We start from the raw sequence: 27,234 nt of genomic DNA, 5'->3' as shown, positions 1-27,234 counted from the left end.
ACCTCATCTAAACAACAAACAAAACAAAATACAAACCCAATCATCAGCTGACAGGATTATCACCTCACTCAGACTTGCCCAGAAGAAGAAAAACAAAGAAATGAAAACAACAACAACAAAAACCTCAGCACAAATCTCACCCTATACAAAGCTTACACAAACCACTAGACTAAATGTAGGAGGACAGAAACCAAAAGGAAGAAAGAATTTAATCTTGAAGGCTTGGAAAAGGAGATCTCAAACACAATAAGTTAAAAAAATAAATAAATAATGAAAAGGCAGAGAAATACTGTACAAATGAAGGAACAAACTAGAAACACAAAAGTCCAAATAAATTAGGAGGAAATAGGCAAACTACTTGAAAAAAAATTCAGAACAATGATAGTAAAGATGATCAAAAACCTTGAAAACAAGATGGAGAAAATGCAAGAGTCAATTAACAAAGACTTAGAAGAATTAAAGAATAAACATACAGAGACAAACAACACAATTACTGAAATTAAAAATACTCTAGAAGGGATCAATAGCAGAATACTTGAAGCAGAAGAATGGATCATTGAGGTGGAAGATAAAATGGTGGAAATAACTTCTGAAGAGCAGAATAAAAGGAAAAGAATCAAAAGAACTGAGGATAGTCTCAGAGACCCCTAGGACAATATCAAACACACCAACATTAAAATTATAGGAGTCACAGAAGAAGAAAAGAAAAAGAAAGGGTATGAGAAATTTTTTGAAGGATTATTGTTGAAAATTTCCCCAACATTGAAAAGGAAATAGTCAATCAAGTCAAAGAGGCACAAAGAGTCTCATACAGAATAAACCCAAGGAGAAACACGCCAAGACACATACTACTTAAACTAACAAAGACTACACCCAAAGAAAGATTATTAAAAGCAGCAAGGGAATAGAAACAAGTAACATACAAGGGAAACCCTATATGCTTAACAGCTGATCTTTCAGGAGAAACTCTGCAAACCACAGGGGAATGGCAGGATATATTTAAAGTATTGAAAAAGAAAAATCTACAACCAAGATTACTAAACCCAGCAAGGATCTCATTCAAAATTGATGGAGAAATAAAAAGCTTTTCAAACAAGCAAAAGTTAAGAGAATTCAGTATCACCAAACCAGCTTTACAACAAATGTTAAAGGGACTTATATAGTAAAGAAATAGAACAGAAAAAAAAAAAAAATCTACAAAATCAACCTCAAATGTTTAAAAAATATGGCAATAAAAACATATATATCAATAATTATTTTAAATGTAAATGGATTAAAAGCTCCAACCAAAAGACACAGACTGGTTAAATGGATACAAAAATGAGACCCATAAGACTCAAACTGACAGTAACACCATAATAGTAGGATTATTACTACTCATACCAATGACATACTCATACCACTCATACTCATTACTACTCATACCACTCATACCAATGGACAGATTATCAAAACAGAAAATTAATAAGGAAATGCAAGTCTTAAATGATACATTAGATGAGAAGGATCTCATTGATATCTTCAAGACATTCCATCCAAATGTAGAAGAATACACCTTCTCAAGTGCACATGGAATATTCTCCAAGATAGACCACATCTTGGGTCACAAATCCAACCTCAGTAAATTTAATAAAATTGAAATCATATCAAGCATCTTCTCTGATCACAATGCTATGAGACTAGATGTCAATTACAAGAAAAAAACAACTGTAATAAACAGAAACACATGGACATTAAACTACACATTTCTAAATAATTAACAGGTTATTGAAGATGTCAAAAGAGAAATTAAAAAATAATTCTAGAAGCAAATGACAATGTAAACATGATAACTCAAAACCTATGGGATGCAGCAAAAGCAGTTCTAAGACGGAAGTTTATAGCAATACAATCTAACCTCAAGAAACAAAAATTACATCAAATAGACAACTTAAATTTACATCTAAAACAACAGGAAAAAAAGAACAAAGAAACACCCAAAATTAGTAGAAGGAAAGAAATAATAAAGATCCAAGAAGAAATAAATGAAAAAGAAATTAAAAAGCAATAGTAAAGGTTAATAAAACTAAAAGCTGTTTTTTTTTAAGAAAATAAATAAAATTGACAAAACTTTAGCCAGATGCATCAAGAAAAAACAGAGATGAATCAAATCAACAAAATTAGAATTGAAAAGTGAGAGGTTACAACAGACAATGCAAAAATACAAATGATTATAAGAGACTATTATGAACAACTATATGGCAATAAAATGGTTAATCTGGAAGAAATGGGCAGACTCTTAGAAAAGTTCAATATTCCAAAACTGAACCAGGAAGAAATAGAAATTATGAACAACCCAATTACAGGCACCGAAATTGAAGCTGTGATCAAAAATCTCCCAGAAATCAAAAGTCCACAATCAGATGGCTTCACAGGAGAATTCTATCAAATATTTAGAGAACAGCTAATTAATGTCTATCTTTCTAAAACCCTTTCAAAAAATTGCAGAGCAAGGAACACTTCAAAACAGACTCTATAAGGCCACCATCACCCTGATGCCAAAACCAGACAAAGACAACACAACAAAAGAAAACTAGAGGCCAATATCACTGATGGACATAGATGCAAAAATGCTCAACAAAATTTTTGCAAACAGAATTCAGCAACACATCAAAAAGCTCACACACCATGACCAAGTTGGGGTTTATTGCAGGGATGCAAAAATTCTTCAGTATATGCAAACCAATCAATGTAATACACCATATTAACAAATTGAAACATAAAAATTATATGATCCTCTCAATAGATGCAGGAAAAATGCCTTTGACAAAATTGAGCACCCATTTATGATTAAAACTATTCAAAAAATGGGCATATAAGGAACTTACCTCAACATAGTAAAGGCCATATATGATAAGCCTATAGCAAACATTGTTCTCAATGGTGAAAAACTGAAATCATTTCCCCTAAGATCAGGAAAAAGACAAGGGTGTCTTATTTCACTGCCATTATTCAACATAGTTCTGGAAACCTAGCTACAGCAATCAGAGAAGAAACAGAAATAAAAGGAATCCAGATAGGAAAAGAAGTAAAGCTCTCACTGTTTCCAGATGACATGATACTGTACATAGAAATCACTAAAGATAGTATCAGAAAACCACTAGAGATAATCAGTGAATTTAGCAAAGTTGCAAGATACAAAATCAATATACAGAAATCACTTGGATTTCTATAAATGAGCAATGAAAAATCAGAAAGAGAAATTAAGGAATCAATCCCCTTCACCATTGCAACAACAAAAAAAATATCTAGGAACACCTTTACCTAAGGAGACAAAAGAACTTTACACAGAAAATTATAAGACATTAATGAAAGAAATATAAAATGACACAAATAGATGGAGACATACTCCATGTTCCTGGGTAGGAAGAATCAATATTATGAAAGTGACTGTACTACCAAATGCAATCTACAGATTCAATATGATCCCTACCAAATTTCCAATGACATTTTTTATAGAACTAGAACAAAAATTTCCACAATTCATATGGAAACAGAAAAGACCCTGAATAGCCAAAACATTCTTGAGAAAGAATGAAGCTGGAGGAATCAACCTTCCTGACTTCAGATTAAACAACAAAGCTACAGGTATCAAGACAGTATGGGAGGAAAACATAAGCAGAACACTCAATGACATAAATTAAAGCAAGATCTTCATGACCCACCTCCTAAAGTAACAAAATAAAAACTAAAGTAAACAAAGGGGACCTGATTAAACTTAAAAGCTTTTGCAGAGCAAAGGAAATTATATGCAAGGTGAAAAATAAACCCTCAGAATGGGAGAAAATAATAGCAAATGAAACAACTGATAGAGGATTAATTTCCAAAATATACAAGCAGCTCATACAACTCATTACCAGAAAAACAAATAACCCAGTCAAAAAGTGGGGAAAAGCTCTAAACAGACATTTCTCCAAAGAAGACATACAGATAGCTAACAAACACATGAAAAGATGCTCAACATCGCTCATTATTAGAGAAATGCAAATCAAAACTACAATGAAATATCACCTCACACCAGTCACAATGGCCATCATCAAAAAGTCTACAAACAATAAATGCTAGAAAGGGTGTGGAGAAAAGGGAACACTCTTGCAGTGTTGATGGGAATGTAAATTGATACAGACACTATGGAAGACGGTATGGAGATTCCTTAAAAAACTAGTAATAAAGCCACCATATGACCCAGCAATCCCACTCCTAGGCATATACTCTGAGAAAACCAAAATTGAAAAAGACACACGTGTCCAATTGTTCATTGCAGCACTATTTACAATAGGTAGAACATGGAAGCAACCTAGATGTCCATCGACAGATGAATGGATAAAGAAGCTGTGGTGCATATACACAATGGAATATTACTCAGACATAAAAAGGAACACATTTGAGTCCGTTTTAATGAGGTGGATGAACCTACCACTTATTATACAGAGTGAAGTAAGTCTGAAAGAGAAAGATAAATATCATACTCTAACACATATGTACAGAATTTAGAAAAATAGTATGGGAGAATTTATTTACAGGGCAGCAATGGAGAAGCAAACAAAGAGAATAGACTTATGGACATTCAGAGAGGGGAGGAGAGGATGAGATATATGGAAAGAGTAACATGGAAACTTACATTACCATACGTAAAATAGATAGACAATGGGAATTTGCTGTGTGGCTCAGGAAACTGAAACAGGGGCTCTGTATCAACCTAGAGGGGTGGGATAGAAAGGGAGATGGGAGGGAGGTTCAAAATGGAGTGGATATATGTATACATAAGCCTGATTCATGTTGAGGTTTGATAGAAAACAACAAAAGTCTGTAAAGCAATTATCCTTTAATAAAAAAAATTAATTAAAAAATGTACATTGTGGTAGCGGGTGTGGTAAAAATATATAAGGCCTTGACAAGACTACTGAAGGGGGCACTCTCCATCTCCCTTCTGAAGACTATGTCAGAAGCTTTCTCTTTTTCACTTTAATAAAACTGCTACACAAAAGCTCTTGTTGGTCAAGCCTGGTCCCTGGTCCCAAAGCTAACACTTCTTCTTTGGAGATCACGAATCTGACATCATTCACCATAAGCTATCAATAGGACTAGCAATGCCCTTTGAAACTCCACTTCACCCTTGCCTTTCTTTCTGTGGTAAAGAAAGCACTTTTTATTACTGCGTTGTTAAGACAAATTCTTTTGTGTGTTGAGAAATGTTATGTTTAAGAAGAGACAGACCATAAAGAAACATTAGGAACTACTGAGTTGTAGGGACTTCCCTGGCAGTCCAGTGGTTAAGACTCTGGGCTTCCAGCAGGGGGCATGGATTTGATCCCTGATTGGGGAACTGAGATCCCAAATGCCACATGATGTGGCCAAAAAAAGGAAGGTCAGGAATTACTGAGTATATACTTCCAGCAATAGCTACTTGTGACTCACACCTACTTTATTAAAAAAAAAAAAAATTGACTTTAGAGAAAACTCACAAAGATGTCCCCTGATAGACATTTAAAAGGAAGTTCAGTAACCAAAGGCATTTCATTTAAGTGTTAATGTAAAAGTAAGCATTATTAAAACTGTGTAAATGAATTGATCACTATCTTTGCAAAGAGAAAAAAAGTTTGTTGTTCCAAAAACAATTACATTTTTCATTTTAAGATAATTTATGCTGTGCATAGATAAATCTGCTCTTGTCTCTTTTGGGGGATCATCAACTATAATGAAAAGGAAAAGCTCTGATTTAAATGCATAGCTTCACCTCTGTCAGAATAAATTTATGCTAATTAAAAACTTTTTGATTACAAGTAAGCACCCGACTTTCCTTATTCTTCCTTATGCTTTATTTCTCTGGCATCCCATCTGTTCTGGTTCCTCCACTTTGGTGGTATGATTAGCTTTTTTTGACTTATAACCCCACTGTTCTGCTGCTTCTGCCTCTGACTTGGAATCAGAAGTGCAGACTCAGTCATGTCTGACTCTGTGGCCTCATGCACAGTAGCATTCCAGGTTTATCTGTCCATGTAATGTTCCAGTCAAGAATACTGGAGCAGGTTGCCATTTCCTACTCTAGGGGATATTCCCGACCCCGGGATTGAACCTGCATCTCTTACATCTACTGCACTGGCAAGCAGGTTCTTTACCACTAATGCCACCTGGGAAGCCCATGAGTAAGTATAGGCTGAGCTCCTATCAAGCTAGACAGGGAAAAGGGAAGACATCCATAGGTCTGCCTAGAAAATGGAGGCATATCAGCCTTCATGTGTGGATATCTTGATTCTAAGGGCTCCAACTAAGCTGACCCAGAGATTTAAACACACAAGATCAAGGTGCCTGGTGATATGGACCATAGGCATAACTGAGTTTTCAAAGCCAACCTCAGAGTAAAAATGAGAAAAAGAGATAAGTTGTAAAAGAAATGAGCCAAGTACATGGAATTGGGGGAAAGAAGATTTGTGGACAGGAACAGAGGAAGCTCAGGTTTTACTGGGTCTGTAATCTTTGACCAGTTCTAGATGTTCCAGTTGAGATAGGAGTGCAAAAATAAGACTAAGTTTGGTTTTCTTTAAAGCAGTGATCACAAACCCAGATGCCCACAGAAGAGAGATACATGAATTAGACAAATCCTGTGGAAGAGCATTATGGTCACATTGAGTAAATGGTGAACACTGGAAAAATGAAGAATATTCACATTATCTATTAGTAAAGACTGTGACTCAGGTGCAAGCAATCATTGCCATTTGGAAATAAGGCCCAATGTTGCTATTTACAGATTTATGAGAAGGACGTTATCTATAACAGATGAAATCTCTCATTAAAAACGTTGGCAGAAATTAAGAAAGGAAAACCAATACTCTATGTTGAGCAGAAAAACAAAGTCTGCACTTGGTTGTAGACTGCCAGTTTGAGAAATCTATTTAGATGGTACGCAGGTCTGAGTTAATACATCAGTCTGATCCTGACCATTTTGGAAAATCTCTGTGGGCATTGGCCTAATGAAGGCTCCATGATATTGAAACTTATTAAACTCTGTTGTTAGAGTAGAATGAATTTCCCCCACTTCAGTAGTTCCCAGGTGGATACAATTTTCTTAAATGCACTCCTAGCCTCTATCTATGCTGTGTTTAGTTGCTCAGTCGTGTCCGACTCTTTGTGACCCCATGGACTGTAGCCCTCCAGGCTCCTCCCTCCATGGGGATTCTCTAGGTAAGAACGCTGGAGTGGGTTGCTATGCCCTCCTCCAGGGGATCTTCCCAACCCAAGGATCGAACCCAGGTTTCCCACATTGCAGGTGGCATTGCAGGCAGGTTCTTTACCATATGAGCCACCAAGGAATCCCATGAATATTGGAATGGGTAGGTAGCCTGCCCCTTCTCCAGGGGATCTTCCTGATCCAGGAATCAAACTGGAGTCTGCTTCACTGCAGGTCGATCCTTTATCAGCTGAGCTAACAGGGAAGCCCAAACTCTATCTGCACTATCTCTCATATTGTCCCAGTGTTGTGAAGTGAAACTTGATTAGTAGTAAGGGGAGCAAGTATTTCTGCTTTATTGATTATGACAAAGCCTTTGACTGTGTGGATCACAATGAACTGTGGGAAATTCTTCAAGAGATGGGAATACCAGACCACCTGACCTGCCTCTCGAGAAACCTATATGCAGGTCAGGAAGCAAAAGTTAGAACTGGACATGGAACAACAGACTGGTTCCAAATAGGAAAAGGAGTACATCAAAGCTGTATATTGTCACCCTGCTTATAAAATTTATATGCAGAGTACATCATCCAGCTGGGCTGGATAAAGCACAAGCTGGAATCAAGATTGCTGGGAGAAATGTGAATAACCTCAGATATGCAGATGACACCACCCTTATGGCAGAAAGTGAAGAAGAACTAAAGAGCCTCTTGATGAAAGTTAAAGAGGAGTGAAAAAGTTAGCTTAAAGCTCAACATTCAGAAAACTAAAATCATGGCATCTGGTTCCATCACTTCATGGGAAATAGACGGGAAAATAATGGAAACAGTGGCTGACTTTATTTTTCTGGGCTTCAAAAATCACTGCAGATGGTGATTGCAGCCATGAAATTAAAAGACTCTTGCTCCTTGGAAGAAAAGTTATGACCAATCTAGACAGCATATTAAAAAACAGAGACATTACTTTGTCAACAAAGGTTCATTTAGTCAAGGCTATGGTTTTTCCAGTGGTCATGTACGGATGTGAGAATTGGACCATAAAGAAAGCTGAGCAACAAAGAATTGATGCTTTTGGACTGTGACTCTTGAGAGTCACTTGGACTGCAAGGAGATGCAACCAGTCCATCCTAAAGGAGATCAGTCCTGGGTGTTCATTGGAAAGACTGATGTTGAAGCTGAAACTTCAATACTTGGCCACCTGATGCAAAGCGCTGACTCATTTGAAAAGACCCTGATGCTGGTAAAGATTGAGCACAGGAGAAGGGGATGACAGAGGATGAGATAGTTGGATGGCATCACCGACTTAATGGACATGGGTTTGGGTGAACTCTTGGAGTTGGTGATGGACAGGGAGGCCTGGCGTGCTGCGCTTCATGGGGTCGCAAAGAGTCGGACACGACTGAGCAACTGAACTGAACTGAAGTGGAGCAAGAACTTGATATGCATGACTCTTCCCTTCTTTTCTTCCTCCTGAGTATAATCTGCTCGTAGGGAAAGTGAGTTGATATTGTTTCTCTAGAAAGTTCTCCATCACTGAGAAAGTTGCTGCACCAGGACCTGCATGGCTTGGCCAAGTGTAAATATGTTGACCGATTTGGGGATACTGTTAGAGCAAGTCTTCTTGTCCAATACAGATAAATGTTCCATCACCTGAACATTCTTCAACTTAAATTTTTGCTTTCATATGCTACTCCTTTATTTTGTTTCTCAGATGAAGTCATAAAGGGGAAGAAAGATGCTACTTATCAGCTGCCTTTTGAGAGAACTCAGTGAATGTGTGCCAATTTTGTTTTACTTGAAAATAGTGCTCTATTTGATTATCTATTAACAAATCATAGAACAGTACTTTGTTGAAAATATTAATCTTGTCCAATGTTATATATATATATATATATATATATATATATATTTATATTAGTACACATAAGGTTACCTGGAAATTATTGTCAAGTCTGTGATAAAAAGTGAGACCGCTAGTTTTCTGTCTGGTGTGTAAAGAATTTGGAAGTCATCATTCCCGCTTTTACAAAAGAAAAAAAATGAACAATTTGTAAAAGAACAACTCATATTCATCAGAGAATTGAGGTCACAGAGTAAACTGCCACCCTGGAAAATGCAGAGACAGATGCATACTGAGAAACACAGCCCACTAGGAGCAGAAGCCCAGGTGCAGAAGTTCACCTCTGAGGATGGTGCTAGTAGAAATATTTAAGTTGTGATTGATGAATTGCTAGAGGCTCAGAATGGACAAACTTGAGTTAGATATTCCAGGGGCCTAGTCTTAGGCCCTATAATTTCATGAGTTTTACCCTCAAGAATCCAACCAGGTTCTCAGGTGAAGGTTGGAGAAAAATCCCCTCATTTTTCTAGCACAGGGAGAAAAAAATGGCCATTTTGAAATGTACTCAGATCATTCTGTTCTTATTAACAAAAGCCTGCTTTCAAAGAAAACTATTTTGCCAGATTTTAATTCACTTAAGGTTTTATCAGAACAAACATTATCCTGTAGAGAAAGGATAGTCTTTTCAACAAATAATACAAGAACAAATGAATATTCAATTAAAAAAAAAGAATCTAGATACTTTCCACAAGAATTAACCCACAATGGATTATAGACCTAAATGTAAAATGCAAGATTATAAAACGTATAGAACATAACTCAGGAGAAAATCCTGAGTTTGGTGAAGAGTTTAATGCAATACCAAAAACACTCTGAACTAGAATACTGGCAGAGTGAGCTCCATTAAAATTAAAAACTTGTGTACAGAAGATAGTGTTAAGAGAATGAAAGGACAAGTCTTGGGTAGGGAGAAAATATTTGCAAAACACATATCTGATAAAGGACTTCAACCTAAAATATGCAAAGAACACTTAAAACTCAACAGTAACAAATCAGACAACCTGATTCTAAAAATGAGAAAGAGATCTAAACAGGCCCTGTACCACAGAAAACACATAGATGTAAATAAGCATAGGAAGAAATGCTCTTCACATGATATTTGGGAATTGCAAATTCCCTAATTTCCACCCTTTATTTTACTAAGCTAGAATCACTCTCTTATCATACCCATGAAACAAATAGGAATTTGTTTTCCTATTTTTGGAGTAAAGAAGCATGCAACCATAGCATTTCTTAATTAATTGGGCTACTCCCTTTCTTCATAATTTGGTTATTGTAGAATAATCCAAAAGGCAGCAGCACTGCAGTGTGATTATTTTCCAGAGGCCAGAGATCTAAATTGTGGTTAACCTTACTAATATTATTTCATTCTGCCTATTTAACATATATGAATAAACAAAGTAGTGTCAGCCCTGAGATTCAATCAACAGATATACCGTAACCATATATCTGTCCTCTAAAGACTAAATGAAGTAAATAATGTAATGTTATCACCACATAAGAAATGAGTATATGAAAACACTCAAAAATGTTTACCAGTGCTTATTTAAATTCTGAATTTACATTTTGTGTTAATATTAAATTCAAAAAGCTAGAATCTGAATTTCAAACTCTTAAAATAATTCAGGCATTTTCATTGCTTATCACCTGATTAACAGACAGGACAGTGTCTTTTTAGAGATATCTGCTATTGAAGGAGTTGCTATGCAAAGAAATGTATATTTTTTTTCAATTTAGGGAAATTAATCGATTTTAGTATCTACCTTTTATTATGTCCTCTTTTTTCATGAACCCAATCATGAGTCTGTAAGGATGTGGGTATTTTATTTGCAGGTAAAATAAATTATGAAATAATATTCTATTCAGAGAATTTTCTATCAATAATATCATCTTTAATTTATAAATGTAATACCTCATACCATAAGAATTCTTGGCGTATTTTGTTTATATGTGAAAAACCTCCTTTTTCAAACTCCTGTGAACATATTTGTGTATGTGTATGCACACTCAGTTTCTCAGTCATGTCCAGCTTTTTGTAACCCTATGTACTGGAGCTCACCAGGCACCTCCGTTCATGGGACTTTCAGGCAAGAATATTGAAGTGGGTTGCCATTCCCTTCTCCAGGGTATATGTGGATGTATGCTTTCACAAATCCACATTTGTATGTATGCTCTATTAAACACGTCAAGGACATCTGGAATACAGTGCACAATCAGTGTTAGTATTAACATATGGAATTGCTTACTACAACTGCACTGATATGACCAAATACTTATATGAAAGAAAGTTTCTACTACTAAGATATTTTTGGAGATAATTTGATAGTGTCAATAATGTGCCTTAAAATTACTCATAATTTTAGTCTAATAATTCCACTTCTAGGAATTACTCAAAGGAAATAAGCAATGATACTCAAAAAGATGTATCTGGTGAGAAATCCACTGTTGTGGAGTGATAAAAACAGACCAGGATCCTAAATAAATGGTCATATGTAATTTGATGAAATTACAAATGAATAAAAATACACTTTGGAAAAAAAGTAAGTATGATATGAAAAACTGACTTTGTAATATCATGTGGGTAAAACAAAGCTCAAATCCTTAGATAGAGTATGATCATAATTTTACCTTAAAACTTATGTATTTAAATAGTGGAAGGAAATATTATACATTATAATGTTAATGGAGAGACTCTTCTATTGCAAAATTAGAGAAACATTATATTTTAGTTTTATAACAAATTAACTAAATGAAATAGAGGGTACAAATTATTTTTTTAATTAGCACATACTTTATAGTTTTCATTACAATACCAAAGAAGGGCAATGCCAAAGAATGTTCAAACTACCATATAATTGCACTCATTTCATGCTCATTAGGTCATTAGGTAATGCTCAAAATCTTTCAAGCTAGCTTCAACAGTACATGAACTGAGAACTTCCAGATATGCAAGCGGGACTTAGAAAAGGTAGAGGAACCAGATTTCATACTGCCAATGTCCATTGGATCATAGAGAAAGCAAGGGAATTCCAGAAAAGCATCTACTTTTGTTTCATTGACTATGCTAAAGCCTTTGACTGTATGGATCACAATAAACTGTGGAAAATTCTTACAGAGATGGGATTACCTGACCACCTTACTCGCTTCCTGAGAAACCTGTGTGCAGGTCAAGAAGCAACAGTTAGAACCAGACAGGAAATGATGGACTGGTTCCAAACTGGGAAAGGAGTATATCAAGGCTGTATATTGTTACCCTGCTTATTTAGCTTCTATACAGAGTATATCATGCAAAATACTGGGCTGGATGAATCACAAGCTGGAATCAAGATTGCAGGGAGAAATATTGACAACCTCAGATACATAGATGAAACCACCCTAATAGCAGAAAGTGAAGAGGAATTAAAGAGCTTCTTAATGAAGGTGAAAGAAGAGAGTGAAAAAGCTGGCTTAAAACTCAACATTCAAAAAAACTAAGATCATGGCATCTGGTCCCATCACTTCATGGCAAATAAATGAGGATAAAATTGAAACAGTGGCAGATTTTATTTTCTTGGGCCCCAAAATCACTGCAGATGGTGACAGCCATGAAAATAAAAGATGCTTGCCCCTTGGAAGAAAAGCTATGACCAAGCTAGACAGCATATTAAAAAGTGGAGATATCACTTTGCTGACAAATATCCATATAGTCAAAGCTATGGGTTTTCCAGTAGACATATATGGACGTGAGAGTTGGACCATGAAGAAGATTGAGCACCGAAGAATTGATGTTTTGAACTGCAGTGTTGGAGAAGACTCTTGAGAGTCCCTTGGAAAGCAAAGCGATCAAACTAGTCAATCCTAAAGGAAATCAACCCTGAATTTTCATTGGAAGAACTGATGCTGAAGCTGGAGCTCCAATACGTTGGCCTCCTGATGCAAAGAATCTACTCAATGGAAAAGACCCTAATGCTGGGAAAGACTGAGAGCAACAGAAGAAAGGCAGGGCGGCGGAGGAAGAGATGGTTGGATACCGTCACTGATTCAATGGACATGAATTTGAAGAAACTCTGGGAGGTAGTAAAGAGCAGTGAAGCCTGGCATGTTTCAGTCCGTGGGGTGGCAAATAGTCAGACATGACTTAGCGACTGAACAACAGCAGCATTATAAAACCCACAAAATTAAAAGAAGTTTCAAAATCCTTGGATATTTAGAAGTAATTAGTCAAAAACTATATATATATATATATATAAAATAACATCTAACCATGATAGCTTTTGATGAGCAACATGAAAAATCAAGAAGGGCTGTTAAATTCATGCATGGTTTCAAAAACAGATACTGGAGATCCCATTTCATAACACATCCATGTTCCCCCTTGTTTACCAGGATGTTATTGAAAACTGATATCTGATACTTATAGAATTAAAGAATCAAGGAAATACCATGAATGGTTAAATTTGAAAGGTTTATGAACCACGCATTTTTGACATTAAAACAAAAAACACTAGAGTTTATTGCATGTTTCTTAACGTCACTTGATTAGTGTAGAGTTATGCAGAATGACTTATTAAATTTAGTAAATAATAGTTGAGCATACTATGGTTAGCTCTGTGAAGAGGTGAATGCAAATGACTCTTGCTTTGGAGAGGTTTTCACTTTAATAAGGGATTAACTTTTCTGTATTTTTCTTTGGCTATAAGGGAAAATCACACTATTTACCTACCATTGATAAATCAAATATATATATATAATATTCATATGCATATTTAGAGGTATACTTTGTATTAAATGAAGGTAATTCTTGGAAGAAGAAAATAGAATTATTGTTGTATTAGTAAACCAGATATTTGGAATTGGCATAAAAACAATATTGTGGAAATTTGGGAGAAATAAATAGGAGTTGGAAGGCATAGTTCATGACTTTTTGCTGTTTACCATCTTTATGAAGAGAGACAATATGTATAGGAAGTGCTGTAAACACAATGAAAAATAATGTACATCTCAAAAATATAAAGACAGTAAGCATTTTATGTAGCCATTAAAACAGGATTAGCAAGATTGACATTTTTTTTTTCTAAAATATAATGAAACAAGAATAAAAAAAAAAACCTGCCTAGTTCAGTGATATGTTATGCACATATTAACAATATATTCCCAGATAATTTTCTTGAATTTATGCACAAAAACAGTTTTAAAAATAATTTTATGTAGAAACTAGTTGTTTGTCTTTGCAGTTTCTCTTACTTTGCTATTCTAAAAAATGAATGTACTTTATTAATTTAAAAGGTGTGCATGGTTGTAGATGAGTTACCTATAAAATATCTTGTACTAACTGGTAACTGGGAAAACAGAAGGCTTCATAAGATTTCAAGCTTAAATCTACCTCAGCAACCCTATTAAAAACCAGTTAAACTTGTCTCTCCTTTTCTGTTTCTTTTGGATGCTTTTATCCTGAGCTTCAACTCAGTCAGACCTCCCCATTTGCCTTCTCAGAAGCCTTTTCTTTCTGAGAAATAGTTACTGAGAAAACTTAGAAATCTTTGGAAATTTCAAAACTCAAAGGTCTTGTAATTAATTCATTAACTGAGCATATTAGGGGTACAAGTGCTGTGAAAAAGTATAAGGATCTAAAGGCTTTCTTTAAATGTTTAATTGCTCTCAACTCAGTTAGTTGCTTAATTTAACTTGAAAACTATACTCTTGAAAAACATGCAGTCACTTTCAAAGAAGTATTTTAGCCTCAGACAGTTAGATAATTCACAGTAAATAGAGAAACTAACTAATTACTCATGTCTCCTCTTCATTTTAATGTGGATGTATATATAATAAATCCCCATCTTGTTCCAAAAATAACATAGACAAAGAAATCATGTTAGACCACCTGTAACTCTGATAAAATGTTGTTGAGATGTTGAAATAGGGGAAAATTGATAGAATTATAGACACTAAAGTTTTCAAGTGACCTAAGAGGGCATCTAAGTTAACTGGCTTCCTTACTGATTGGTGTCTTCCAAAAGGTTCAGGAGTTGTGGCATTGCAGTTTCTGCTTGAATACCTCTAGAGAAAGGAAACTCATTCCTGATGCAATTAGGCTTTGAAATTTCCAGAGAGAATAGTTATAAAGCTCTTGATATTCCTGAGATCTATTGTATAACCCCAAACCAGAAGTCTAGCATTTTTTTGTAAATGTAACTTTCCTCTTCATAGTTTCAAAACTGAAATCAAAATATGCATCAGAGGGCCTCATTGCAACAGAGTAAAATTCAGTCCCAAAGGTAGATCGTATTTGACATTTCTGCTTTAGTGAGACTGATGTTTTCTTCTTCTTCTTCTTTTATTTATTTTTTTTTAAGCAAGCAATCCGGGTTTCCCTGATAGCTCAGTTGGTAAAGAATCCACCTGCAGTGGAGGAGACCCAGGTTCGATTCCTGGGTCGGGATGATCCGCTGGAGAAGGGATAGGCTATCCACTCCAGTATTCTTGGGCTTCCTTTGTGGCTCAGCTGGTAAAGAATCTGCCTGCAATGTGGGAGACCTGGGTTCCATCCCTGGGTTGTGAAGATCCCCTGGAGAAGGGAGAGGCTACTCACTCCAGTATTCTGGCCTAGAGAATTCCATGGACAGTCCATGAGGTTGCAAAGAGTCGGACACGACTAAGCGACTGTCACTCAATACTGTTTGTAAATTTGAAATCCTGCCTTTACAGGGTACTCAGAAAATAAACCAAAAACTTTTATTTAAAAATACATTGGTAACTTTGTTAATTAAATGTTCTATACATAAATCATTGGAACCAAAGACATAAAGCTTTTAAAAAGCATAATTGTACTAGGAGTACATATCCAATTACCTATTAGCTCTGTTTTATATGCTAAAATCCAGGCATCTTAAATATGGTGCTCATTACATAATTTTAAATATGAAAAATGAAAAGTTAATTTTTAATGCAAAAAATTACAATGGCTATTGAATCTTACCTTTCCATTGTATGAAGTATGATTTTGTTTCTAAGAAAATTTTAGAAACATTAAAGAAACATTTAAGAAATCAAAACTTTTAATAAATACAGTCTTTGAAGTGATTTTGCCTTCATGTTCTCCTCTATGGTTTTTAAGCTTCTGATACAAAGGAGCCCCAGTTGACTTTTCTTGGCTCCGATACCTCTTTTGATACCTCTTTTGTTGGGTTAGTATTCCTTCTAATGCATTTTGACTTTTTTTTTTTTTTTAAAAGCAAAAAACAAAAAATGACTTTCTAAGTTTGGGCTCCACACTTTCCTATAGCTAACTTGAAAATTAGTCAAAATCATTTATGTGAATTAAAATCCAAATCCTGGAAAAAAATGTATGAAATATCTGAAGAAAGCCTATTTAGAATATATAAAGTACTCATACAAATTAATAATTAAAAGGTAAATAACTGATTGTCCTGAGTGTGCAAAAGAATTCTTTTTTTTTTTTTTTTTTTTCCCGTTCTACAGAGTTTATTAGGTTTATAACTGGACGAAGTCACACGTGTACAAAATGAAGCTCACACTATCCCAAAGCAGAGTAGGAATCGAGGGCTGGGGATCCGTTACTGGCCTTTGGGGGAACTCCGAGGTGAGGGGCAGCCAACCCTCCCACTCCAGAGATGTGGCCATAGGAGAGGGGAGGAGAAGGAGCCCACTTGGCTTTGGTCACAGAACTCAAGAGCCTGGCAGTGGGCTAGGACAGGCAGATGGATGGTGGAGCAGGCGCCTCTGAAACCACCCCGTTCAGGGAGCCCAGGGACTGCTCCACCAGTCCCACTTGCAATGTGGTTGGTCCAGACCTAGACTCGGGGGCTAGAGCAAAGGGCAGGCAGCAAAGCAGGAGGGAGGAGACACTGATGTGTGGTGGCCAAGGGCACCCAGACCTGTGGAAGAGGGCGGGTGGGGAGGTGGGCTAGCGGCCACCAGGCAGCTAGCAGCGGGTCTCATAAATGCCGCTGCGGCCAATGTAGCGCACCCATTTGATGACATCGTGGTCGCTGTAGTTCAGCTTCGGTTCAAACACCTTCAAGTAGCGCACCTTGAGACCAGAAGGTGCGAATGGCACCTCAAAGTTCATTGAAATGGGGGGTCGAGCCCATTTCTTCTTGTCGTTGGTGGGCAGCAGCTCAATTTCAGCGCTGATTTGCGATTCCTTCATGCCTGCCATGCGCTTGATCTTCCACACGATGGCGTTCTCACTGGCCTTATACTTGGCCTTCCCCCTCATGCAGATTACCTGCACCCCACTAGTGTTCAGTGGGGTTGGGATCCGCACCTCAATCTTCTGAGCCAGTAGTGAGGGTTTGAAGTTGGACTTAATGACCACCTTGACCTCCAGCTTGGTGCGTCCCACTTCCCGAACTAGTGGGATCACGCGAAAAGGAAGGATGATGTCCTTGGTGGTGCAATACCTCATGAGTTCAAATTCTCCATCTGGTGGGATAAAGCTGATGCTGCGTTCAGAATCAAACTTGCTGAGTCGCACACACTGGTGGAAGGTGCAGTCATCAATAGCAATTGATTGCTTCCCGCTCTTGCTTGTTTCATCAGCTGTGCCTTTGCCTTGCTTCTCAATGACGATCTTGTCATTCATTCCAAACTTGCACTCAGGCATGCCACTCAGATAGCTCTTCATCACTACCCGGCCTGACACATGGGCGCTCAGGACCTGCCCTTGCGGGGACATGAGGAGGTTCACACTCTCCAGCACATCCAGGAAGAGCTCATTCCGGCGATACTTGATGCCCTTCCGCCGCCAGCCAATCTTCCCGGTCACCTGGCTGGTGATCTGAGACTGCTCTTCTTTTGTCTGATGCTGGCTTTTGATCCCCTGCTGGGTGATGAAGGTTTCAGTGCACCTGTCTCCGAGTTCTGTGGGTAGCCAAAGTGTGCAAAAGAATTCTACAGACACTTCATAAAAGAAGATGTAAGAGTGCCCACTAAATACATAAAAATATGCTCAACATCTTCAGTCAAGAGTAAATGGATATTAAGACCACAAAAATATATCGTTATAGAAATAAACTGTACCATTTCACCCTCAAACCTGAAATATATGAGATTTCCACCTACTATACGCCCTTGCCAATATTTTGTTTTGTCAGTCTTGCCCCCAATTCTAGTCAGTCTGATCTAGTAGGTCATTACTAAATAATATTATTATACATTTTTTTTCACGTGGCAGTTTCTTATGAAGATAAACTTTTGCCTAACCCATGATTAAGCAGTTCTACCCCAGGGTATTTTTCAGGACATATGAAACAAACATATATCCACAACAAGAACTGTGCAAGATGTCCTGGAAGCCTATTCATAATACTTGAAAATGTAAACAATAACATTAATGAATAGAAGAATCATTAAATAAATTGTACTAAAACTATTAAATGGAATACTATACAGCAATAAAAGGGAAAAGACTACAAATGCACACAATAATGTGAATGAATTTCAAGATTATTATAAATAAAAGAAGGCACTTTCTAATACTGGTGGTCCAGTATTTAGGACATCATCCTTCCTCAACAGGGGGTGTGAATTTGATTCCTAGTCCGGGAACTAAGATCTTGCTAACCACATGGCATAGCTAAAAGATGTTTTAAATGTTTAAAAAATAGAGAGGACATTGTTATTATTTTCTGCAGTGTTCCAAATATGTTCTGTTCAATATGTCCAATATCTTGAATGTTGACATACAGCTATTAAGTTGAAATGTGGTTAGTGTGATTAAGAAAATGAATTGTCAATTTGATTTAACTATAATTAATTTGAATTGAAGACTAAGTAGCTACGTGTAGCTCATGGTTGGTTACTACATAATACAACATGATTCTTTATCTTTATTTAGGTAGTGGTTAAATGGGTGCCTCCAATTGTCAAAACTAGTAAATCTTAGTCCTAATACTTTATTAAATTTACATTATATCTTACAAAAATGCAAAGAAGTTGCAAACTTTATTTGTAAATATTTTCATTTAAACAACCAGCAGAAACCAAAATTTAAAACACATAATGAAAAAAAAAAAAACACATAATGACACATTTTTCAGGGAATAATCAAAAAGTTGAGAGAAATAAAATGCCATTTATCTTCAAAATTTAAATGCATTCCAACAAACTAAAATACTTAAGGAAAGCCTTCAGATGAAACTCAGTCTCTGTCTGTCCTAGTCTTTCTTAATTTTTTTTTTTTTAATTTATAAGCTGAACACATAAAATGCCATCTATTTCTTCCAATGAGTGACGTATGTGATTAACTGGGTTGCTTTAATTTAACAACAGATAGCTTGTGTTGGTCACCCACAGCCTCTAATCAGATTAGTTCTATGAACTCTAGCTCTCTTACTGCAATTAATTGCACCCTTTCCATGGACTCCTAAGAGAACCTAATGTGAATAGTGTCAAGAGATAAAAAGTTTGGTGAGTTTGTCTTACTTACATGTTAACAATTTAGCCTGCCAGTTTCCTGGGGGCTGGCAGAAGACATAAAGCTCACAGATCAGAGACAAAGGTCTTTATCACTTACAGCAAAGTAAGAAACATGAACTTCATTGTTGACTTGAAACAAATAGACTGTTAGATATTTCCTCAGAAAAGATTAGGCTTCTTGAGATCAGTGCATGCTATCACTGCAGTTGTGTCTGACTCTTTGCAACCCCATGAACTGAAGCCCTCCAGGCTCCTCTGTCCATTGGATTCTGGAGTGGGTTCCCATGCACTCCTCCAGGGGATCTTCACAACCCAGGGATCCAACACATGTCGCTTGTCTCCTGCATTGGCAGGTGAGTTATTTACCACTAGTGCCACCTGGGAAGATCTTTGAGATCAGTCAGTCAGTTCAGTCACTCAGTTGTGTCCGACTCTTAGGGACCCCATGGACTGCAGCACGCCAGGCCTCCCTGTCCATCACCAACTCTCAGAGCCTACTCAAACTCATGTCCATTGAGTCGGTGATGCTATACAATCATTTCATCCTCTGTCATCCTGTCCCCTTCTCCTCCTGCCTTCAGCCTTTGCCAGCATCAGGGTATTTTCAATTGAGTCAGTTCTTTGCATCATGTGGCCAAAGTATTGGAGTTTCAGCTTCAACATCAGTCCTTCCAATGATTATTCAGGGCTGATTTCCTTTAAGATGGACCGATTGGATCTCCTTGCAGTCCAAGGGACTCTCAAGAGTCTTCATAACAGTAGAGAATTGTAACTAAGTGTCTACAACCATGGCAAGCCTCATGCAAGTCCCCATAGGAAAGGGAAAGAGAACTCTTTAATTGAGAATAAAAAGAAGTTGGGAGTTATATTGAAGAGTCCAAGGCTTTGCACTGACTGAATCCTTACCAGGAAAGACGGGTATTTTTTTCTTTTTGTTGAGCTCTGTAATCATTAAAGCACATGAGAGCTCCCTATTCTGGTTTCCCATCTCTATTAAGTTTTGGTTTCTGTTTATTTATGTTCTATATTTCCTCTTTGTGATCAAGATCTTTCTCCAAAATTATCACCAATAAGCAGTCAGGTTTTCTAGTTTCAGAGGCCTTTTGTTTCTTAATATCAGGAATAATCCTTCTTGATTGTACTGTCTCATGTTTGAAGGTAAGTGCAACGATTGGACACCTACTAAAGTCACATTTGAGCAACAAAGAGAGGGAGGAAGAAAAAACCTCAGGCACTTTTTATGTCAATATGTTACCAAGATGCTAGTCACTGGAGATCATCTGAAGTAATATGCCATCATCAAAAGTCTGACAAGAGGTCCAGCAGATCTGTTCTGGGTATCTTGGGAAAGCTGTCTTATCAGAAGTTATCTGCTTCAGTTCTGGCAAGTCTTTACTTTTATGTCACCAGATAATATTCAGGTCCACTCAGTGTTTAAAACCTTCTTTAAAAGTGTCATGTGAATCCAAGAATCTATTCCTTGGAGTTTGGCAGCACAATGATTAGTTAGTAGTACCTGATAGGGATCCTTCCAACAATATTGAAGAGAGTTCTTCTAGAGGTTTCTTGTAAAATATACAAGATCTCCAGTTGACAAGATATGACATTTAAGGTATTATGTGTCCAAAGGCTCACAGTGAAAAGATTGTTCCACCAAAAATTGTTATTTTTAGGAGACACAACATTGCAAAAGCATTGGGCACCTGTGACTACATCAAAGATTGAGAGTTTATAAATTGCAAAAGGGGGTCTGAGATTCAGAAATACCTATGGTTTTGGCTAAAGTATTTGGCACACTGCAACAAGTTTGCCAGTTGAGTCTTCATGCAGTTAGTGTGTTTAATTGAATCAGAGGGTTGAATGTGGTAAGCACAGTGAAAGCTTGAAAACCAGCTAAACAGTACAGATCTGTTGAAATGCCTGACCAGTAAAATGGTTTTCTTTACCACAATGAAATTTGAATAAAGTTTTTCAGATAGAAATAATTTCTTTTTTCTGAAAGGATTTTAGTCACAAGAGGCAATAAAGCTTATCTGTAAGGAAAGGCTTCTGTCCACTGTGAAAATATGCAGGATGTCCATTGGATGGAGGGAATTATCCAAATTCCATTTATCAAACCTTAAAATGTCCATTAGACAGTTTAAAATGTCCAGGAGCAGTACAAATAGTCTTCCCTGCGTTGAACTTAGGACAAGGGGGCAAGGGAAATAGGCACTATTTTTCAGCGTTGTAAATGTTTTCCCATCAATATTGATTTATAAAGACTATTATTTTATTAGAAAACTAATGGTTAAATGTGTATACAGTTTTGAGTAGAGGGAATTTTAGATTCTTCATTAGTATTTTTTGGTTTTTTATTAGGTCCAAGTCAGAACTTTCTCTTTTTATCAAGCCAATAGGTTTTGAATTTCTAATCTTGTTCTTTTTTCTCCCCTAAGTCTAGTTGTTGGGTCTCTCCAGGCAGTGTCTAAATTATCATTTGGGGAACTCTACCTTTGGACCATGACAGAGGTTTGACTGCTTTTGACCCTTTTAAGGCCAACAGTCATTGAAGAAGTATCAGCAAGGTGAATTCCTTTATCTTTCAGAAACTCAAGTTTAGAATATGTGGGAAATTTAATGATAGCTAAAACAACAGGTAAAAGTATTGCATTCAATAATTCAACTGAATTATTGAATAGGGACATTTTTAATCTTACTTGCAGTGGAAGTAAAGAAACAATATTGCTTCTACAATATTCCAAAATCACAAGCTATTGGAAAGCATATAATTGTTATCAGTTCAGTTCAGTTCAGTCGCTCAGTCGTGTCTGACTCTTTGCGACCTCATGAATCGCAGCACGCCAGGCCTCCCTGTACATCACCAACTCCTGGAGTTCACCCAAACTCATGTCCATTGAGTTGGTGATGCCATCCAGCCATCTCATCCTCTGTCGTCCCCTTCTCCTCCTGCCCCCAATCTCTCCCAGCATCAGGGTCTTTTCCAATGAGTCAACTCTTCACATGAGGTGGCCAAAGTACTGGAGTTTCAGCTTCAGTATCAGTCCTTCCAATGAACACCCAGGACTGATCTCCTTTAAGATAGACTAGTTGGACCTCCTTGCAGTCCAAGAGACTCTCAAGAGTCTTCTCCAACACCACAGTTCAAAAGCAACAATTCTTTGGCACTCAACTTTCTTTCTCAACTTCGGCGTCCAACTCTCACATCCATACATGACCACTGGAAAAACCATAGCCTTGACTAGACAGACCTTTGTTGGCAAAGTAATGTCTCTGCTTTTGAATATGCTATTGAGGTAGGTCATAACTTTTCTTCCAGTGAGTAAGCATCTTTTAATTTCATGACTGCAATCACCATCTGCAGTGATTTTGGAACTCAAAAAAATAAAGTTTGACACTGTTTCCATTGTTTCCCCCTCTATTTCCCATGAAGTGAAGGGACCAGATGCCATGATCTTAGTTTTCTGAATGTTGAGCTTTAAGCCAACTGTTTCACTCTCCTTAGTTCCTCTTCACTTTCTGCCATAAGGGTGGTGTCATCTGCATATCTGAGGTTACTGATATTTCTTCTGGTAATCTTGATTCCAGCTTGTGCTTCTTCCAGCCCAGCGTTTCTCACGATGTACTCTGCATATAAGTTAAATGAGCAGGGTGACAATATACAGCCTTGACATATTCCTTTTCCTATTTGGAACCAGTCTGTTGTTCCATGTCCAGTTCTAACTGCTGCTTCCTGACCTGCATATAGGTTTCTCAAGAGGCAGGTCAGGTGGTCTGGTATTCCCATCTCTTTCAGAATTTTCAACAGCTTATTGTGATCCACACAGTCAAAGGCTTTGGCTTAGGCAATAAAGCAGAAATAGATGTTTTTCTGGATCTCTCTTGCTTTTTCAATGATCCAGCAGATGTTGGCAATTTGATCTCCGGTTCCTCTGCCTTTGCCAAAACCAGCTTGAACATCTGGAAGTTCATGGTTCACATATTGCTGAAGCCTGGCTTGGAGAATCTTGAGCAGTACTTTACTAGCGTGTGAGATGAGTGCAAGTATGTGGTAGTTTGAGCATTCTTTGGCCTCACCTTTCTTTGAGATTGGAATGAAAACTGACCTTTTACAGTCCTGTGGCCACTGCTGAGTTTTCCAGATTTGCTGGCATATTGAGTGCAGCACTTTCACATCATCATCTTTTAACATTTGAAATAGCTCAACTGGAATTCCATAACCTCCACTAGCTTTGTTCCTAGTGATGCTTCCTAAGGCCCACTTGACTTCTCAAACCAGTATGTCTGACTCTAGGTGAGTGATCACACCATCATGAATATCTGGGTCATGAAGATCTTTTTTGTATAGTTCTTCTGTGTATTCTTGCCACCTCTTCTTAATATCTTCTGCTTCTGTTAGGTCCATACCTATTCTTTCCTTTATTGTGCCCATCTTTGCCTGAAATGTTCTAGAGTTCTCTATTCTTTTTCTCCACACCGTTTCCAGCATTTACTTTTGTAGACTTTTTGATAGCAGCCATTCTTACTGGCATAAGATGATTCCTTATTGTGGTTTTGATTTCCATTTTTCTGATAATGAGTGATGTTGAGCATCTTTTCATACATTTGCTAGTTGTCTGTATGTCTTCTTTGGAGAAATATCTGTTTAATTCTTTGGCCCATTTTTTGATTGCATTGTTTATTTTTCTGGTATTTATCTGTGTGAGCTGCTTGTATATTTTTGAGATTAAGTCTTTGTCAGTTGCTTCATTTGCTATTATTCTCTCCCATTCTTAAAGCTGTCTTTACACCTTGGTTATAGTTTCCTTCATTGTGCTAAAGCTTTTAAGTTTAATTAGGTCCCATTTGTTTATTTTGCTTTTATTTCCATTACTCTGGGAGGTGCATCATAGAGGATCCTGCTGTGATGTATGTCAGAGAGGGTTTTGCCTATGTTTTCCTCTAGGAGTTTTATAGTTTCTGGTCTTCCATTTAGATCTTTAATCCATTTTGAGTTTATTTTTTTGAATAGTGTTAGAAAGTGTTCTAGTTTCATTCTTTTACAAGTGGTTGACCAGTTTTCCCAGTGCCACTTGTTAAAGAGACTGTCTTTTCTCCACTGTTTATTTTTGCTTCCTTTGTCAAAGATAAGGTGTCCATTGGTGTGTGGATTTATCTCTGGGCTTTCTACTTTGTTTCATTGATCTACATTTCTGTCTTTGTGCCAGTACCATACTGTTTTGATCACTTGCTTTGTAGTATGATCTGAATTCAAGCAGGTAGATTCCTCCCATTTCATTCTTCTCTCTCAAGATTGTTTTGGCTTTTTTAGGTTTTTTGTATTTCCATACAAATTGTGAAATTAATTGTTCTAGTTCTGTGAAAAATCCCATTGGTAGCTTGATAGGGATTGCATTGAATCTATAGTTTGCTTCAGGTAGTATGCTCATTTTCACTATATTGATTCTTTTGATCCATGAAAATGCTATATTTCTCCATCTACTTGTATCATCTTTGATTTTTTTCATCACTGTTTTATAGTTTTCTGTATATAGGTCTTTTGTTTCTTTAGGTAGATTTATTTCTAAGTATTTTATTCTTTTGAGAGGAGCACCCCATGTCCAAGAGTGGTGGCTACGCAGGCACAGAAGGGCCGAGAGTACTTACTCCACGTTCAAGGTCAGAAGGGGTGGCTATGAGGAGATACCCCTCGTCCAAGAAAGGAGCAGTGGCTGCGCTTTGCTGGAGCAGCCCTGAAGAGATACCCCACGTCCAAGGTAAGAGAAACCCAAGTAAGACGGCAAGTGTTGCAAGAGGCATCAGAGGGAAGACACACAAACCATAATCACAGAAAACTAGTCAATCTAATCACAAGGACCACAGCCTTGTCTAACTCAATGAAACTAAGCCATGCCGTGTGGGGCCACCCAAGATGGACGGGTTATAGTGGAGAGGTCTGACAGAATGTGGTCCACTGGAGAAGGGAATGGTAAACCACTTCAGTATTCTTGCCTTGAAAACCCCATGAACAGTGTAAAAAGTCAAAATGATAGGATACTGAAAGAGGAACTCCCCAGGTCAGTAGATGCTCGGTATGCTATGGAGATCAGTGGAGAAATAATTGCAGAAAGAATGAAGGGGTGGAGCCAAAGCAAAAACAATACCCAGTTGTGGATGTGACTGGTGATAAAAGCAAGGTCCAATGCTGTAAAGAGCAACATTGCATAGGAACCTGGAATGTTAGGTCCATGAATCAAGCTAAATTAGAAGTAGTCAAACAGGAGATGGCAAGAGTGAACATCGACTTTCTAGGAATCAGAGAACTAAAATGGACTGGAATGGGTGAATTTAACTCTGATGACCATTATGTCTATGATTGTGGGCAGGAATCCCTTAGAAGAAATGGAGTAACCATCATGGTCAACAAAAGAGTCCAAAATGCAGTACTTGGATGCAATCTCAAAAACAACAGAATGATCTCTGTTCATTCCCAAGGCAAACCATTCAATATGACAGTAATCCAAGTCTATGCCCCAATCAGTAATGCTGAAGAAGCTGAAGTCGAACAGTTCTATGAAGACCTACAAGACCTTTTAGAACTATCACCCCAAAAAGATGTCCTTTTCGTTATAGGGGACTGGAATGCAAAAGTAGGAAGTCATGAAACATCTGGGGTAACAGGCAAATTTGTCCTTGGAATACAGAATTAAGCAGGACAAAAGCTAATAGAGTTTTGCCAAGAGAATGCACTGGTCATAGCAAACACCCTCTTCCAATAACACAAGAGAAGGCTAATCACATGGACATCACCAGATGTTCAACACTGAAATCAGATTGATTATATTCTTTGCAGCCAAAGATAGAGAAGCTCTATACAGTCAGAAAAAAACAAGACCAGGAGCTGACGTGGCTCAGATCATGAAATCCTTATTGCCAAAATCAGACTTAAATTGAAGAAAGTAGGGAAAACCACTAGACCTTCAGGTGTCCTAAATCCAATCCCTTATGATTATACAGTGGAAGTGAGAAATAGATTTAAGGGCCTAGATCTGATAGATAGAGTGCCTGATGAACTATGGAATGAGGTTCGTGACATTGTACAGGAGACAGGGATCAAGACCATTCCCATGGAAAAGAAATGCAAAAAAGCAAAATGGCTGTCTGGGGAGGCCTTACAAATAGCTGTGAAAAGAGAGAGGTGAAAAGCAAAGGAGAAAAGGAAAGATATAAGCATCTGAATGCAGAGTTCCAAAGAATAGCAATGAGAGATAAGAAACCCTTCTTCAGCGATCAATGCAAAGAAATAGAGGAAAACAACAGAATGGGAGAGACTAGAGATCTCTTAAAGAAAATTAGAGATACCAAGGGAATATTTCATGTAAAGATGGGTTTGATAAAGGACAGAAATGGTATGGACCTAACAGAAGCAGAAGATATTAAGAACAGGTGGCAAGAATACACAGAAGAACTGTACAAAGAAGATCTTCATGACCAAGATAATCACGATGGTGTGATCACTCACACTCACTTAGAGCCAGACATCCTGGAAGTCAAGTGGGCCTTAGAAACCATCACTACGAACAAAGCTAGTGGAAGTGATGGAATTCCAGTTGAGCTATTTCAAATGTTAAAAGATGATGATGTGAAAGTGCTGCACTCAATATGCCAGCAAATTTGGAAAACTCAGCAGTGGCACCAGGACTGGAAAAGGTCAGTTTTCATTCCAATCT

The 27,234-nt window shown here is 37.3% G+C and overlaps 1 pseudogene across 1 annotated transcript; it reads right to left on the bottom strand.

Annotated features, from left to right (window-relative positions):
* Window positions 1-16,534: 16,534 nt before the first annotated feature.
* Window positions 16,535-24,045, bottom strand: LOC147343038 (AP-2 complex subunit mu pseudogene; annotated as a pseudogene). Its single transcript, XR_015156589.1, has 2 exons — window positions 24,019-24,045; window positions 16,535-17,998 (listed from the first exon to the last, which is right to left on the bottom strand). The product of XR_015156589.1 is annotated as an AP-2 complex subunit mu pseudogene (transcript).
* Window positions 24,046-27,234: the final 3,189 nt, after the last annotated feature.

The sequence above is a fragment of the Bos grunniens genome, chromosome 28 (genome assembly GCF_055505025.1).
Source record: "Bos grunniens cultivar Pamir isolate PY7600 chromosome 28, Bosgru_T2T1.0, whole genome shotgun sequence".
NCBI lineage: Eukaryota > Metazoa > Chordata > Mammalia > Artiodactyla > Bovidae > Bos > Bos grunniens.
The sequence above is the reverse complement of the archived record's forward strand: the minus strand, read 5'-3'. Positions and strand labels throughout refer to the sequence as shown.